The 13,285-nt window shown below is 47.3% G+C and overlaps 1 protein-coding gene across 2 annotated transcripts in view; it reads left to right on the forward strand.

The window, feature by feature from the left end:
* Nucleotides 1-4,221: 4,221 nt before the first annotated feature.
* The window catches only part of PKIA (cAMP-dependent protein kinase inhibitor alpha), a 50,974-nt gene continuing 41,910 nt past the window's right edge, over nucleotides 4,222-13,285 (forward strand). The window contains exon 1 of one of the 2 annotated variants that reach the window (XM_083361155.1): nucleotides 4,222-4,341. The gene's annotated coding sequence lies outside the window, so the exon portion shown is untranslated. Of the gene's footprint in view, nucleotides 4,342-4,781; nucleotides 4,828-13,285 lie in introns of those variants that run through there. The other variant, XM_083361156.1, reaches the window with a different exon arrangement.

The raw sequence follows: 13,285 nt of genomic DNA on the forward strand, positions 1-13,285 counted from the left end.
TCAGAACAGCCCATTCTGTGAGGAAAGCATAATGTTCTGGAAACAGACTGTTTGCATATGTCATATAAGATTAATCAACTAACATACAGTTAATATTTCAGAAAGTACATCAGAAAAAATTCAGCCTATTCATTTAATCCAACCTATCACACCTTCAAGCTCAGAAATAAATTGGATTGGTTCATTCCAAATTCAACTAAAGTTGTAGTTTTTGTTGCTGTGCTCCATTCAGCTTAGTCTGGCATCTTTGACCTTATTTGTTTACTATTGCAGTCATTTTGTTTTTGTATTTTAGATAGATCCTGTAACAAGAGGCAGCTGAAAATATGAAATAAAATATGGGGGAAACTCTCTTTCAAAACAGTGTTTGAAATTAGACCATCAAAAACAATCATATACTACATGAATAACTTCAAAAAGTGTGTTTAAGTGCGTTTGTGTGGCTTGATGTTCCCCAGTGGATTCCACCTTTTTTTTTTATTCCCATTTATATCCCACCCTTCTCCGAAGACTCAGGGCGGCTTACAATCTAAGCACAAATCAATGTGCTTAGCAATAGCCTTCATTCTATGTATATGCCTGCTTATTAGGGCTTTCGGGGGCCCCAAGCGGCATTATTACAAAGTCAGCTTATTGCCCCCAACAATCTGGGTCCTCATTTTACCTACCTCGGAAGGACGGAAGGCTGAATCAACCTTGAGCCTGGTGGGATGCGAACCTGCACTAATTGCAGACAGCTGGTGTTACTTAAGGAGGCATTAGCCCACTGCTCCACCAAGGCTCTTTTGGCTACAGCACCAATGAAAGGCTAGCTAAAAGCTCTTCTTCCATTTCACTTCTCCTTCGAAACACAGTTGCTCCTTGTTTTTATCTTTAGAGTTGCTCAATGGAACTAGTGTATTAGTGGAAAAGTTGCATTCACATAACTTTGGTTTTCACAGGAGTGTTGTTATTCACCAGATTTGACATATTACATTTATAGATGTTATGAAGTCCTCAAAAAACATTTGAAAACACACAACTATTATTTCTGCCACTTTTTCTTCCCTTTTTCTTACTCACACACATATAAACACTCCTTTTTATTGAATGGCCCTTCCAGGTCTGCTTTCAGCAGTAAATAGAGGAAATTCATAAAACCTTTTTGTCAGGAACTCATTTTGTATATTGATCCAATGATAAAGTGGTAACGTGAAGTTCTAAAAATAGCTACTAAAATAGCAGGTTTCACCCTTTGGGCCTTTTAAGAACTCTAACATGGTTGCAAATGGTTATTCCCAGTAGCAATTCTATGGTATCATGCGATTCAGTAAAGTCTATTTCGACTAGCAATGACTCTGCAACACAATAGATAAACTTTCTCTATTTTCTTTGCCAGGGAGATAAAAGAGGTGCAGCTGGTGACATAATTATGTCATTGGAGTGAACAAGATCAAAATGTTCAGACTTCCTTTCCTGAGAGCACATATTAAAAGAATTAAGACACCAATGTTCTCTTTTTTTGTCTTCAGGCCTTCCAAACTGCTGAAGACATAACTGGTTCAAAATTAAATCTCATGTGAAATTCTATTTTATGAGCTTGTATTTCCAGAATACCTTTTCTTTCATTGTTTGGATGCTTTAAGCCCCATCGTGATAATTACTAGAACACAAAATGCAGAATATGCATAGCATATACAGTTGCTAATAATAATAAACCTTTATTGTCAAAGTACAAAGTTCTAGTAATTATAATTTAATTGCTTGCTATTTTTGCAAGCAATTAAAAATAGTTGTATAACTCAAGGGAAAATTCCCATTAAGCAGATATCATGACATAGAAGACAGAACTTTGAGGTCCCACCAAGTGGCATTGTTTAATGGAGGAAGCTGAAGCAGGCAGATGTTGACAGCAACCCTAGAAGAGAGGCAATCCTGCAGGTAACCAGGACCATGCAGGGATTTAAAGGAGATAACCAGCATCTTTCATCACTCAAAACTTTGTGCTGTCCCTTAAGCAAAACTTCTCTACCCCCTTGCTCTACCATTATCATCCAATAAATCCAATACTCTTTGATCTAAGAACACAACAGGGACACAGCCTAAGAATTCAGTTCTTAGTAAAGGGATTTAAACCACGTAAGATCTTACATTATCTATAACAGCTGTATGTACTTGATGAATACCAGTGAAGATGAAGTTACTAATACACTGCCTTCTGATGGTCATGTGTAAAACCATATGCTGGTAGTCTTTGACTTATAACCACAACTGGGACCAAAATTTTGGTTGCTAAGCAATGCAATCAAAAAGCAAGATATCATGTGACCATATTAATTAGTGACCAAAATATTATTGTGCTGGAAAATAGCTCCCCTCTCAGTCATGGAATGTACAATATTAGGACATGACATATTATAACAGATTGCCTCTTAGTTTGAGAGCTCAAATAAGGAAAGTATAACTCCATCATTTGACAAAGAAGATACTGAATTAGTAGACAACCTCTGACTTTTACGATTAGCCATCAACTGTAAAAGACTTAAGCCAGGGGTAGGCAAGCTCGGCTCTTTTATGACTCATGGACTTCAACTCCCAGAATTCCTGACTCAGCTGATTCTGGTAGTTGAAGTCCATGAGTCATAAAAGAGCCGAGGTTGCCTACCCCTGGACTAAGCAATCCAGAAACACTGCAGACTAGAGCATTTGGCAGACCAGCCATGAAGACTTAAAAAGATTCAGATGCTGTGATGTATCTATACTTAGAAAGATCAAAATTGTACAAGTAGTGGTATGCTATGCAATATTCTATGAAAGTGAAAGTTGGCTTTAAAGAAGTAGAATAAAAAGAACTTTATTGAATTTTAAGCCTTTTTAAATATTGAAGTTGGGAAATAGTGCTGAAACTACCCTGAGCAGCCAAGAAAACAAACAAATGTATCATTGAATAAATCAAACCAGAATTTTCACTCAAGACACAAATGACCAGGTTTAAATTATTCCAACACATTATCAAATATCTAGGTCTTTGGAGAAGGTTCTAATGCTGGGAAAGATGGAAGGAAAGAGAAGAAAAAGATTACCAGCAGCAAGTTAGAAAAATGGTAATGGATACACCATTGGAATACCTGAAGGATCAGGTTACAGAGAGATCATCATGGAGAAAATCTGTCTGTTGGTTGATAAGAGTTGACACCAGTAAGCAATATTGCTTAGATCAATAAGCAACATCCCTCATAGACAATTCATTCTACTATTCCCTTTGACAGCAGAATGCTTCCACCTCAAGAGGAAGATGACCTCTTCCATAGATGGTGCTCTTGCTAAACAGAATCCTTCCTGCCTCACTTAAGATCATCTGGAATGTGAAAGCAGGTGCAGCAAATATGCAGATGTGCCACCGCTGATTGTCTAATCCTTTCTGGATGATTAGCTGAAAGAATATGCGGGAGAAATGGCTCAAACCAGGTGAGCAAGTGGAGAAGAAATGCCAAAACAAAAGCAGAAATTTTTTCCGGTGTATTTGAGTATTTTATATATGTAGATGTGTGTGTATACGCATAAACTATTTCCCGCCATAAGAAGCTGAAAGGAAAGAAAGGGGAGTTGCACAGACTCCAGGAGACTTTTCAGTGGGAAAGGGTTGTGCCCTGCCTTGTTTCCCGCCCCCCCGACCGCGTTGCAAAGCAAAAGAAAAACCAGGTTTTCGTTTGATCGCTCTCCAGCCTGTTCCGTCCAAAGGAAGGCGGCAGTGCTGGAGCTCCCTCTCCACATATAAACGCCAAGCCTTCTGCACAGCATAGACGGCCCTTGAGACAAATTAGGGGAGGGGGGGGGAAGAGGCGTTCTAGTCTTGTGAGTGGGAGAATCCATTCAGCCTCCTAAATCGGGGTCGGAGCCCAGGGAGGTGGGGAATTTCCCTTGGCCTTCCAAGAGCTCCCTATTTCCAAGAAGGACGGGTGGTACATGCGAACCTTCAAGAGAAACGCCGAACTTCTCGTCACCTTGAAATACCGGAACGCTCATCCTCGACCCATCCAGCTTTCCACGGGGAGGAAAACCCTGTTCGCCACCCCTCCTCTCCGCGTGTGGAAGCTGAATGCGGTAAGCTAGGGGAGGAGCAGCAGATGACTTCATGCAGCAGGACTGCCGTGAATTTGGAATCAGCAGCTGCAAGCTGTATGCTGGGGAATGACTGACAGCAGGAGTCCCCCCGGGCGTCTGCCTGGTGAACCTTCCTTCCCCGGAGTTCTTTTAAAAACCTCAGCCGCAGGGGGTGGCTCGGCCAGAAGCTGCTGAAAACAACCGCCCGGCGGCGGCGAGAGGCCGAGCAGATGCTTTAAAGAATCGGTCGTCGGAAAGGTGAGTCGATGCGCACGTTGCTCTCCTCCCGAGACGCAACCAAACGGCGGGGGATGGGGATGGGGATGGGAGTGGTGGGGGTGGCAGGGAACGGAGCCCGCGAGGGACGGGACGGCGGGCGTAGCACGTGATTGGCCAGAGGCGTGTGAATGTGGCTCCTTAACGTGCTCGCCGAGCTCGAAAGACGCGTTGTGGGGTTGCTGGGAAGCGGCTCGCGGGAGCTAATGGAGGAGCTTTTCTCTGTTGGAATCCAAGCCGGGGTCCCCGCCAGGCTCCTTCCGGCCAGCCCGCCTCTTCTCTGGTAGGGGACGGCGGCTGGTTCCCCCCCGCCCCGCACCAGCGGCGAGTTGCCCCAGGCAGAGCCCGGCCTTTTCGCGCGTAGAGGCGCCTCCCCGCGCCCGAGGGGTCAGCGCTTGTTTTCTCGGCTGCCTAAAAATAGTCGCGAGTCGGACGGACGGCGGCAGGAGGAAAGCCGGGAGGAAGAAGGTCAGTGTGGCGAATTCTGGATTGCGCTTCCTCACAACCTGCGTGTTGCTTCGGTGAAAGGCATCTGAGGTGGCCCGTGGGATTTCGGCAGGCAGAAAGAAATAAGCTCCATCGGGACGGCTCCGAAGCGTAAAATATGTGACTTACGTTAGCTCTACGTTGATAGAAAGAAAGGCTATATACAGTGGGAAGGATTGAGTTCAAGTTTCGGGGCTGGGGCAGGGAGTCGTTCTTCCTCCTCGATCTCACTGTTGCTTGCCCCACTGCTTTCTTCATTTTTCCTGCTGCCACCCTGAGAGTTGCTCTTAAAGGTTACCTTACCTCCATTTTTCTCCTGCACAAGCAGCCATTTTAATTCATACACATAAATTTGCAGTGCTGGTTGATATAAAGTATCTGTGAGTGGGTTGATAGCATGCGTTCAAGAAGCTGTTCTCAAAAATGTGATCCCCAGACCTATGGTTTAGCAATATAATTTTAAATGCATTTGTTGAATAGAAGCGAGCAATGGAATATATGGTGTCCTTTATTAGATATGCAGTGCTTCACCTACTCGATTCAAAACAGGATCAACGTTTTGTGAAGGAAGCTATCAATACATTTTTAAGAGCGAGGCGTGCTCCTTGGTGCTGAATAGGCACTACCGGTAGCATATCTGTGCTGCATAAAGTCAGATGACCACTAGAGAGCAGCAGAGAGTTGGCTTCTGTGTCTCTTTGTTGCCTTCTAGTGTTCATCGGGTTTGTTTTTGTTTTTGTTTTTCAACAGACTTAATCTGCTGAAAAGAATTCCTGAAAGCACTGCCAAATATAAGATTGCCACGTTTGTGTTATTTAGTCCTGAGTTGAATAATTTTGTCAACTCTGGGTTGGTTACCATCCATTTAATTATATTTAACGAAGTCATAATTCAATTCATAGAGATTCTCACCAGCTGCTTTTCTATAAAGATTTCTGGACTCCTGATTCTAGCTGTGCTCAATTATAGAAAATGTGCCAAGAAGCAGCCCCCATATTTACTGTTGGATGCTTTCAATATTGGAAGCATTTGGATTAGTCCCCACCCCTTGGTGGTTGTCTAGATGATTTCCCTTCAATTAATGAAACTGTTTCCAGATTGAAAATGCACTTTGTGCCACAATGTGAAATGTGTTATGCCAATAGTCTGTTGAGCATCAAGGAAGCTTCCTCTGTTTGTTGAAAGCAATTAATCAGGAATAAACAAACAGAATTTGTTCTGGTTAGCAAAACTAGAAAAAGGAAAATGCTTACTGGAAGGCATTCCTAATACTGACTAATTACCACATTTTACTATTCTTTTAATAAATATTGGTGAAACCCTCTTTCATAATTTTAGCCCTCTTTAATCCAAAGAGGATAAGTCACATTACTTAGTTATTTTGATAAAGTGATTCACGTCCATAAATATATGCTTCAGGTGTCTTAACCTTCTTTATATGGGGCCAAAGACCTGAAATTCCTCTACATATAGACTATTACAAAGCTTGGTCTGATACCAAAAAAGTGTTGTTTGTGATTTACTTTCCTTAATGTAGGTCTGTGTTTTCTAAATAATTAAAATAAAATAAAATAGGTACTTATAATGGAAGCTTATATTGACGAGTATAACTTGGCTATTGTGCTTAATTGTCCTTCATTTTTCAGTATACACCGTGATTCAGCTAATCTCTTTAATTTATTATTAGCTGAGATATTTGAATAATGAAACGTTTGTTGGAACTAGGGTGTTCTGTGGGAGTTTATAGTTAAAAAGGAGGTGAGGAAAAAAATAGAGTGAATTTAGAGGATGAGAGTCCTGAATGCATAAGCTCAAATAAAAGGAGGCATATTAAATTGCAAATTTCAATTCTAAAATGAAAAGAGAAGCTGTAAAGCAGGGGTCTTCAACGCCCAGGCCGGACCTTGAGTCAGTCAGAACTGGGCCATGGAAGGAGTGGGTGAGTAGTGGGTGTGCACATGTGCTCCGTTTGCACTAGCAGTGGAGTGGGCATGAACACCGTTCATGCAGAACCATCCCCTCTTCCCCGCTCTGCAGAGACAAAAGGCCAGAAAGGTTGGAGAACTCTGCTGTAAAGAAACAAACCCAGGGTTGTCAGTCTTTATATGGAACCCTTGCGTTTTAATTGTTGCACAGCATGTAGAAAATTCCTATGGTCTTATCAGTGAGGTGAGCTAAGGTTATTTCAAAAATATGATGCCATGATTGAGGGGTGAACTCTAGATGCACACAAATGAAATATGCTTTGGGTTAGAATACCATGAAAGATTACATGTGAGCATTGGTTTTCATAAAAAAAAATTTCCCCATTATGTGCATGCTATGCCCACTGCCAGGAGTTTGATCCTGACCAGCTCAAGGCTGACTTAGCCTTCCATCCTTTCGCAGTGCCCGAAATGACCCAGATTGTTGAGGACAATATGTGGACTCTGTAAACTGCTTAGAGTATAGGTGTCAAACTCGATTGGGTGATGTGTCATGATGTTTTTTTGCCTTTGCAGATGGGCATGGACTGCACATGGTGCATCCGGCCCGCGAGTTTGACACCCCTGGCTTAGAGAGTGCTGTAAAGCACTGTGAAGTGGTAAATAAGAGTAAGTGCTATGCTATTGCTATATAGTATCAATGTACCATAAGAAAGATCAGGCAGTATGCCAATATGAAAGATTTTACTTTCTATTACAAGGCTTTTCAACCAGTGGTATGGGTACCACCTGTGGTACATTGGCACCTGGTAGGTGGTACACGACCATCCTAGAAAAGTGGTAGCGGGGGAGGGGAATGAGCTGAACCGGTGGCAGCACCGCACAAGCCTGAGTGAGAGATGGCTGGAGCTGCAAGGCTGTCAGGGCTCAGCGGAAGCGCCAGAATCAGCGCTTCAGGGCAGTCAGGGCTCAGCGGAAGTGCCAGGATCAGTGCCAGGCTCCAGCTGGAGCTCAGCGCTGATCCTGTTGCTTCTGCTGAGCCCAGAAGTGCCAATCAGGTGGAATGTTGCAGCATTTCCAGGGTCTTGTGGTTTACATTCAGATGCTTGGTAACTGATTCATATTTATGACGATCACAGTGTCCCAGGGTCATGTGAAGTGACCAAAACCTGCTGCAACTACCCAGCAGATGGGGGGAATAAAAACCAAACACCCCCCCACCCCACCCCCACTGCCAATCATCAACAGAAATGGTCACAACATTGAAAACCTCGGACAGGAGGAAGAGTGCTGCCGGGCAGGCACGCAGGTGTCTTGCTCAACTGTGGCTTGGGGGACACTTTTTTCAGTGCCACTGTAACTTTGAACAGTCACTTAAGCAAACTGTTTTAAGTCGAGGACTACCTGTACTTCATCACTTTTTTCCTTCTTTTTTTTTTGAGTCATCAAGTTTTTGACACCTTGCTAGGTGACTGGTGGTACTTGGATGTTGCCATATCCTAAAAGTGGTACAATGGGTGAAAAGGTTGAAAAGCCCTTTTCTATCAGTCTCATGACATCTTCATCTGTTTTGCTGTGTTCCTAGTTTCTAAGGAAAGACTAACGTGTCTGAATTTTACCCTTTTCTTATAAGTGGCCTGCCACAGCTAATATGTGGAGCAAGTGTAATGTAGGGTTGCTGGACTTAGACAAAGAAGATTCAGTTTCAAGTCCCTACTCTGCTGAGTCATTTATATGGCCAGTCACACATTCTCAATTAAAGCTACAGGACAATGGCTTTTTTAATTGTTAGATTATTTTATTTATAAAATGAAACAGGCACCAAACTTTAGTGTTGATTGTTTTATTCAAACTCTCATTATATATTACTAGGACTCATTATCTTTGATAATATTCAATGTCAAAGATAGGCAAAAATTCAGAATATCCAAAAAAGGACACTTTTTATATCAAACTGTACTTTGCATTATAGAAATACAGCTATGGAGAAGCCGAAATCAAATCAGGGATGACAGAAAAGAGACCACAAAGTTGAAATACAAAGCTGCCTTGAATATCATAGTATACCAAGTAAACTTATGTATTTTTAGGGTCCTTGTTATTAAAATTAAGTAACTTGATTTTCTCACCTATTCTGGTCATTTGTTGATATTGGTTAATATATAGAACCAGAGACTTAAGGTGAAAATTGTGCATTTTTTCTTCTATAAGTTCAGTCTAGGTAAATTTCAGGTGACAGCCCATCTCATGATGCTTGTGGACAGGTAGATAAGTTACAAATTCAGAGTGCAGTTTATGAGTACCAAATCCAATAATAGCATTCAGAAAGAGAGATTGTGTAGAAGTGTGAAAAACTGTTATTCATCTTCATTTTAAAAAGGAGGTAATATAGTTGTGGAGTAGTGGTTTCATGTTTTCTTGCTACCTTTAAGCAACTTAGTATACTATGTCATGCTTGAGAGTTAATTTACTTGTCAACTACATGTAGATATTGTACATTGTACTTAAGAAACTGAGACAACTGCAGGCGAGCACAGAGAAGGTTATTTTGCTAGTTTTCCTTCTGACTTACCTTGTAGTTGTGCTCTATGAATATGGATTTATTGGCATGCTTATTTTATTGTGTTACTTCTACTTTAATGGAACTTGGGATTTGGGCTAAGGCAGGGGTGTCAAACTCAATTTCACTGAGGGCCACATCAGCGTTATGGTTGCCTTCAGGGGGCCGGGTGGGCGTGGCCAGGTGGGCGTGACCAAGTGGGCGTGACCGGGTGGGCGTGGCCAGCTCAATGCTGCTCACTCAGCGCAGCTTACTCGAAATGCCTAGGTCAGGAGAGAACACGTTGCACCAGCTAATTTGATGTGGGGACATCTCATTGCCCCACAAGCTCTTCACCTCCCCAAACATCTGCAGCCAAGCATGTGCAGAGGATGGAAAGGGCCTTCTTCCCAAGCCCAGGCATGATTGGTAGTTTGTTAGCTCAAATGTAGATAGCCTCCTAGTCTCCAAGCTTGGAGAGAGTGTGTGTGTGTGTGTGTGTGTGTGTGTGTGTGTGTGTTCCTTCTTCTGCCTTGACAGATCTCTGGAGAGCAAGAGGAGGCAGGGAGCAGCACTTCCCAGTCCTGCATGAGGGAGGCTGGCCCTTCTTGAAAGGGAAACCCCATTTCCACTCATGCGTGGAAAGGATGCTGGCTGGTTGGAGCAGCCTTCCCTCATGCAGCTTCCCTGCCAACTTATGCTCCTCTCCAGAGATCTTCCCTCAGCAGCGGCCGGCAAAGAAGCTCGCACGCGAAACAAGCCTGGCAGAGGAGCCGGAGCAGCGAGCAAAGACGCCCGGCCTGGATCCTGCAAGGCCCGGCCGAGACGCGTCCCCAGCAGCGGAGCTGCTCCAGCTCCTCTGCCGGGCTTGTTTTGCATGCGAGCTACTTTGCCTGAGGCTGCTGGGGACGCGTCTCGGCCGGGGCCTTGCAGGATCCGGGCCAGGCACCTCTGCTTGCCCTCAGAAGCACCTGGCCCAGAATTGCATGCGAAAGAAGCCCGGCAGAGGAGCTTCAGCACAGATGCGCCCGCGGGAGCTGAGCCGCTTGTCTCCTCGTTCGGGCGCTGTGGAGGGCGAGCCGAGGCGCCCGGGCCGATCCTGCAGCGCCCCAGCCCAGACGCCCCCACGAGAGCTGAGCCGTTAATCTCCTCGTTCGGGCACTGCGGAGGGTGAGCCGAGGCACCCGGCCTGATCCTGCAGCGCCCCAACCCAGATGCGCCCGCGGGAGCTGAGCCGCTTGTCTCCTCGTTCGGGCGCTGCGGAGGGCGAGCCGAGGTGCCCGGCCCGATCCTGCAGCGCCCCACCCCAGACGCGCCCGCGGGAGCTGAGCCGTTAATCTCGTTCGGGTGCTGCAGAGGGCGAGCCGAGGCGCCCGGCCCGATCCTGCAGCGCCCCAGCCCAGACGCGCCCGCGGGAGCTGAGCCGCTTGTCTCCTCGTTCGGGCGCTGCGGAGGGCGAGCCGAGGCGCCCGGCCTGGATCCTGCAAGGCCTGGCCGAGATGCGCCCCCAGCAGCGGAGCCGCTCCTCGCCCTCCGCAGCGCCAGAACGAGATTAACGGCTCAGCTCCCGCGGGCGCGTCTGGGCTAGGGCGCTGCAGGATCGGGCCGGGTGCCTCGGCTCGCCCTCCGCAGCGCCCGAACGAGGAGATTAATGGCTCAGCTCCCGCGGGCGCGTCTGGGCTGGGGCGCTGCAGGATCGGGCCGGGCGCCTCGGCTTGCCCTCCGCAGCGCCCGAACGAGGAAACAAGCGGCTCAGCTCCCGCAGGCGCGTCTGGGCTGGGGCGCTGCAGGATCGGGCCGGGCGCCTCGGCTTGCCCTCCGCAGCGCCCGAACGAGGAAACAAGCGGCTCAGCTCCCGCAGGCGCGTCTGGGCTGGGGCGCTGCAGGATCGGGCCGGGCGCCTCGGCTCGCCCTCCGCTGCTCCCGAACGAGGAGATTAACGGCTCAGCTCCCGCGGGCGCTTTTGGGCTGGGGTGCTGCAGGATCGGGCCGGGCGCCTCGGCTCACCCTCCGCAGCGCCCGAACGAGGAGATTAATGGCTCAGCTCCCGCGGGCGCGTCTGGGCCGGGGCGCTGCAGGATCGGGCCGGGCGCCTCGGCTCGCCCTCCGCAGCGCCCGAACGAGATTAACGGCTCAGCTCCAACAGGCGCGTCTGGGCTGGGGCGCTGCAGGATCGGGCCGGGCGCCTCGGCTTGCCCTCCGCAGCGCCCGAACGAGGAAACAAGCGGCTCAGCTCCCGCAGGCGCGTCTGGGCTGGGGCGCTGCAGGATCGGGCCGGGCGCCTCGGCTTGCCCTCCGCAGCGCCCGAACGAGGAAACAAGCGGCTCAGCTCCCGCAGGCGCGTCTGGGCTGGGGCGCTGCAGGATCGGGCCGGGCGCCTCGGCTCGCCCTCCGCTGCTCCCGAACGAGGAGATTAACGGCTCAGCTCCCGCGGGCGCTTTTGGGCTGGGGTGCTGCAGGATCGGGCCGGGCGCCTCGGCTCACCCTCCGCAGCGCCCGAACGAGGAGATTAATGGCTCAGCTCCCGCGGGCGCGTCTGGGCCGGGGCGCTGCAGGATCGGGCCGGGCGCCTCGGCTCGCCCTCCGCAGCGACCGAACGAGGAGACAAGCGGCTCAGCTCCCGCGGGCGCGTCTGGGCTGGGGCACTGCAGGATCTGGCCGGGCGCCTCGGCTCACCCTCCGCAGCGCCCAAACGAGGAGATGAAACGCCAAAGCATGCCAGCAGAGGTAACAGAGCGGCTCTTTCTCTGGCCTCCTCAAGTCCGCCCCCACCCACACAGCAAGTAGAAAAAGGTCCCACTCACCTTTCCACTCCTCCTGTTTCTTCCTCCGTTGACTCCACGTGCAGTCCAAAGAAGCAAAGAAGTTTGTAGGCAGTCCCACAAACCAAAGAAGTTCATTCAATCAATTCGAACTTTGAGAGTTGTTTTTTTTTTTGTGAGCAGTTTGAATTGATCGATTGAATTTTTTTAGTCCCACTTTTTTTTTGGAACTGGGAGGAGGCTGCCTGGGCTCTGGCCAATGAGCTGTTGAGGGGCTAATGAGCTGCAAATGTTGCTGGGCTCCACCAGCACTTGCCTCCTACTGAGCAGGTGCTCAGCCGGGCCGGCGCCAAGGTGGTGGGGGCCGGACCTTTGTAATTTCTGGGAGAGTTGTGCGGGCCGGATTCAATCATATGGCGGGCCGTTTGTGGCCCGCGGGCCTTGTGTTTGACATGTCTGGGCTAAGGTAACTGTGAAGTTAATTGCCATTGATTAGAAGCATGTGGATCAATGGCTTAAATATGCTGGATTTGCCAACTGGAGAAAGTTGATTTTCTGTACTCCAGTGGTTCGAGTCCTAGAGCCATGTGACAGAATAAGCTCCCATCACAAACCGCAGCTCCTGCCAACATAGTTCAAAAATGTGCAAAATACAAGTACATAAATAGGTACCACTCTGATGGGGAAAAAACTAATGGCATTTCATGCAAAAGCAAGGAACTAAGTGGTGCCAGACCTGTCTGGTTGCAAGGCAAAATTGGAGGAGAAAAGCCCCAGTTGACACCAACTTTTCTGCAGAATGCTGTTAGCAACTCTGTGCAGAGATAGTTCTCCCCCTGTGGTACACCCTGGATAGTATACAAGCATGAACTGAACAAGCTAGCAATGTTAGGCAGCCAAATATCTACTCTGTAATAGCATTGTAGACTCATGGATTTCAATGCACCACTGCTATACTCTAAATAAATGCCAATTGATTCCCAAGTTCAAGTCCCAGATATTGTTTTTAACTCTTTAAATACTAATGGCTTATAGCCTTGTTATATAAAATACTACCTGTCTTATGAATCTGCCAAATAAATATAGTGTGTTACATGCAGAAAAGCATTTCATGAGAATGCTGGGGATGGTTTTTATTGTGTTGTTATCAAATTAAACATGTTGTAGCTCAGTTGTAGCATATCTAGCTTTGTCAATAAGGCTAGAAATACTAT

This window comes from Vipera ursinii (genome assembly GCF_947247035.1).
Source record: "Vipera ursinii genome assembly, chromosome: 3".
Classification (NCBI taxonomy): domain Eukaryota; kingdom Metazoa; phylum Chordata; class Lepidosauria; order Squamata; family Viperidae; genus Vipera; species Vipera ursinii.